A 4,959-nucleotide genomic window follows, 5' to 3' on the forward strand; every position below is an offset into this window, starting at 1 on the left:
ACTTTTTCTTTTTCTTTTTACTAAGCATACTAACTGTTTGAATTTTTGCTTAAGCTAACACTAACTTCACTCTAGCAATAGAGTGTTTAATTCTGGTTCTTGGTTCTGTGTTTATGTCAGGAGGAAGAAGCGATGAATCCACACCTTTTGATCCTGAAACACTTTGGGGGTTGAGAAGAGAACCAAGAAATGGAGGAAAATCCAACAAATCCACAAGTGGGAGTGGCCAACGACAATGGTCAGCCCCAAAGGAGAGTATTGGCTTCATATACATTTGCTAATCCAAGGCATTGTGGGAGTAGCATCCTTACCCCAAATGTCGATGCAAATAACTTTGAATTGAAGCCCCAACTCATCACCTTGGTGCAGAACAACTGTTCTTATGGAGGAGGACCACTTGAAGATCCAAACCAACACTTGTCTACTTTCTTGAGGATTTGTGACACTGTCAAAACCAATGGTGTGCACCCTGACAGTTACAAGCTACTGCTATTTCTATTTTCTCTCAGAGACAAAGCCACTCAATGGTTGAAATCCTTCCCAAGAGACAGCATCAACAATTGGGATGATCTAGTAACCAAGTTCCTTGCCAAGTTTTACCCACCTCAAAGAGTTATTAGATTGAAGATTGAAGTACAAACATTCACACAACTGGATGTTGAACCCTTGTATGAGGCATGGGAACAATACAAAGCTCTAATCAGGAAGTGCCCACCTGGAATGTTCAGTGAGTGGGACAGATTGCAGAATTTCTATGAAGGCTTGACATTGAAATCTCAAGAGGCTTTGGATTATTCAGCAGGAGGCTCTTTGTAACTCATGAAAACTGCAGAGGAAGCCCAAAATCTCATTGATATGGTGGCCAACAACCAGTATTTCTTTGCTCACCAAAGGCAACGCCAACCATCACAAAGGAAAGGAGTAATGGAGTTGGAAGGAGTGGACTCAATTCTGGCTCAAAATAAAATGATGCAGCAGCAAATTCAACAACAATTTGAGCAAATGGCCAAGAGGATTGATAGTCTCCAAGTTGCAGCAGTCAACACAAGCCAATCATCAACCAAATGGGGTCAAAATGAAGAAAACCAAGAAGATCAGCAGCAGGAACAACCTCAATATGTGCACAACCAAAGCTCCGGCAAAAATGAAGTCTATGGTGACACCTACAATCCATCCTGGAAGAACCATCCAAAGATAAGATGGGGAGATAACCACACTCAAAACCAACAACCATGGCAACGAAATTCAAACCGAAACAACTCAAGAAACAACCAAAACCACAACCAGCAAAACACTAACCCCAATCCATATAGAAAACCGCAAAATAACCACCCAAATTCTAGCTACTGTCCACCCAATAACCAAACCACTAACCAAAACACCTACCATTAACCTTCAACACCCCACAACCAGCCACAAACATCACAAGACACTCAAAGGATCTCCAACTTGGAGATATTGATGGAAAAGATGATGAAGCACCAAGAGATAATGATGGAGAAACTCATGAGAAATCAAGAGATGGCAAGACAAGATTAGGAAGCAGCACAGAAGGATCAAGCCATAACAAGTAAAAACCAAGAAGTTTCAATTAAAAACCAAGAAGCTTCAATCAGAAATCTTGAGAGGCATATGGAACAAATGGCTAAACGAATTACAGAGATGGGTGAGAAGCAATCAAATGCATCCCCTAGTGCCACTCAAGACCACCCAAGGGACAAAGGAAAAGCTACAAAGTGGGAGGAGTGCAAGGCAATCGTAGTGGAAAGTAAGAAGACTGGAGGGAAAGAAGTCATCAATCAGGAAGAACACAACAAAGAAGTTCCACAAGAAGAGACAGAAGAGAGAAAATGATAGAAAGACCAAGAATGCAAAAAGCTCAAAGAGAGACAAGAACATCCTTGAAACACAGCTACAGGAGAAGAAGGAAGGGGTGAAGCCAGATGTCCCCAAACTTCCGTACCCTCAGAGGTTCAAAAAAGAAAATGAGGATAAGCAATATTCAAAGTTCCTGGACATATTCAAGACACTTAGCATCAATATTCCTTTCTTAGAAGCACTTGAACAGATGCCATTATATGCCAAATTTATGAAAGAAGTGCTAACAAAGAAAAGACCCTTGAAAGAAGGACAAATTGTTGAAATGACAATGGAGTGTAGTGCTATTCTCCAAAGAGGTCTACCAGAGAAGAAGGATGATCCTGGAAGGTTTTATATACCTTGTACCATATGAGACATAACTATTGAGAAATCATTTTGTGACCTTGGTGCAAGCATAAACTTGAGGCCTCTATCTCTTATGAGGAAGCTTCAAATTTTTGAACTGAAACCCACTCGAATAGCTCTTCAAATGGCTGACAAGTCCATTCAGCAAGCACTTGGAGTTGTAGAGAATGTGCTGGTAAAAGTGGGAAAATTCCTTCTCCCAACTGATTTTGTCATCCTGGATATGGAGGAGGACCCTAACACTCCCATCATTCTGGGGAGGCCTTTCCTGGCTACGGGCAGAGCATTGATAGATGTTGAAAAAGGGGAATTGTTGCTGAGAGTGCATGATGAACACCTAGCATTCCATGTTTTTAAAACCCTGCATGAGCCCACTCAAGAAGAAGATTGTATGAAGGATAAAGCCAGGGATCAAAGCTTGAAAGAGGCATTCAATGAGTTAACTCCAAGACTTCCAAATCCATGCTTGAAAGAAGTAGAGATAAGGAACCAAAGAAATTAAGGAGGAACTAGATCCAAAACCTCCAGATGAGAAATTCAACATCTCAGATAAGGAACCACCAAGGCAGGGAGTATCTTTTGAGAAAGAAAAGAAGAAGAGGCCAAGAGGGTGGAGAAACAAGAAGATCCCTACTGAAGGCTTTTCACCAGGGGATAAAGTAGTGTTAAACACCCAACCAATGAAGGTGTCCCCACAATCATCTGAATACTACACTGTGAACCGGGTCCTTTCACTTGAACACCTAGAGATCATCAAAGAGGAGACCGGAAGGAAGTTCACAGTAAGAGGAGAAAAGCTGAGGCACTATGATTTTCAACCCCCATGATCAAAGGATGAAATGTTAAGCTAATGACAATAAAGAAGCGCTTGTTGGGAGGCAACCCAACCTGAGGTAGTTTTCTTTTCATAATTGTTTCAATAAAAAGGTTAATTAGCTTTATCTATATTGCAAGAAGCTAAGTTTGGTGTTACACACCAAAACAATTTAAGGAAGAATGAAGGATTCTAAGTTTGGTGTTCCACCAAAGTCTCATCATGAAATGCATTCTCACTTTCTGCCTAATGCTAGCTTCAAACAATTAGATAAACTAGTTAACTATTTGTTGTCTCATAGTTTTTAGTTTTATTACCTTTAGCAAGGAAAAAGGATTCCACATATAATTTGTTGCATAAGAAACACTGGCAAGGAACTAAGTTTGGTGTTCACACACCAAAGTAAGTCCAAAATCCAAGAATAGAAAGTGTATAAATAGGAGTTAGTTTGACGTAATTAGGACCTTTTGACCTTTGTTTTACCATTTGAGACCTCTAGACTTTACTTTGATTTTTTTTTAACTTCCAATTTCATTTTGAGTTTTTACTTTTGAATTTAGATCTTAGAGAATTGGAAAGGAGAATTGATCTCTCTTCTTCCTTGTTCTTGCTTGAGCACTCTTTAATTTTCTTGCTTTTGATCTTGGGTGAAGAATTGAAGAACTTCTGTTTCAATCTTACCTTGAGATCTCTTGTTTAATTTTCTGCATAATTGAATTTCACTTTCTGTTTACTTTACTGCTTCATCTTCTACTCTTTTGGCAATTCACTTTTCTTTATTTCTTTATTTCTTTTGCACTTGTTCCTGTTGGATCAAGGAAGGATTTGAGATCTAGACTTGTTTTCTAGTCTCTTCCACCCCTGAGATCTTCAACCATCTTTTAAATTGCTGCAAATTAAGCACAAGTCATTTTCTGTTTTTAAATTCTTCAAGCATTTTTACTTTTTTGTTTGAGATATATTTCCATTTAATTCATCTCTTGCTCTTCTATTCATTGCAATTTACTTCTGCTTGTTTAATTTCTGCAATCCCACTTCCTAATTCCCTTTACAATTCAAGCAATTTAAATTTCTTGCACTTTAAGATTCAGTTATTTACATTTCTTGCAATCTAAGTTTCTGCAATTTAAATTACTTGTTCTTTAAGATTCAGCCCTTTACTTCCTGCTCTCTTTAACTTTCTGCAATTCTTCCCTCTCCCCTTACATTTCAAGCAATTTAGTTTCTGCCAATTACAAACAACTCAACCAATACTTGATTCGCTTGACTAAATCAACCACTAAACCAAAATTGCTCAATCCTTCAATCCCTGTGGGATCGACCTCACTCATGTGAGTTATTATTACTTGATGCGACCCGGTACACTTGCCGGTGAGTTTTATGTTGGATCATTTTCCACACATCATAAGCTTAGAGTTGATGTTCAAACCTTCAGACAGAAGGAAGGTGAATCCCTCTATGAAGCTTGGGAGAGATACAAGCAACTGACCAAAAAGTGTCCTTCTGACATGCTTTCAGAATGGACCATCCTGGATATATTCTATGATGGTCTGTCTGAATTAGCTAAGATGTCATTGGATACTTCTGCAGGTGGATCCATTCACCTAAAGAAAACGCTTGTATAAGCTCAAGAACTCATTGACATGGTTGCTAATAACCAGTTCATGTACACTTCTGAGAGGAATCCTGTGAGTAATGGGACGCCTCAGAAGAAGGGAGTTCTTGAAATTGATACTCTGAATGCCATATTGGCTCAGAATAAAATATTGACTCAGCAAGTCAATATGATTTCTCAGAGTCTGAATGGAATGCAAGCTGCATCCAATAGTACTCAAGAGGCATCTTCTGAAGAAGAAGCTTATGATCTTGAGAACCCTGCAATAGCAGAGGTGAATTACATGGGTGAACCATATGGAAAC

General features: G+C 39.1%; 1 non-coding gene across 1 annotated transcript; it reads right to left on the reverse strand.

Moving 5' to 3' along the window:
• Nucleotides 1-4,446: 4,446 nt before the first annotated feature.
• Nucleotides 4,447-4,554, reverse strand: LOC112760411 (small nucleolar RNA R71). Its single transcript, XR_003180853.1, has one exon. It is a non-coding gene; the product is annotated as a small nucleolar RNA R71 (small nucleolar RNA).
• Nucleotides 4,555-4,959: the final 405 nt, after the last annotated feature.

Source organism: Arachis hypogaea, chromosome 16 (assembly GCF_003086295.3).
Source record: "Arachis hypogaea cultivar Tifrunner chromosome 16, arahy.Tifrunner.gnm2.J5K5, whole genome shotgun sequence".
NCBI classification, from domain to species: domain Eukaryota; kingdom Viridiplantae; phylum Streptophyta; class Magnoliopsida; order Fabales; family Fabaceae; genus Arachis; species Arachis hypogaea.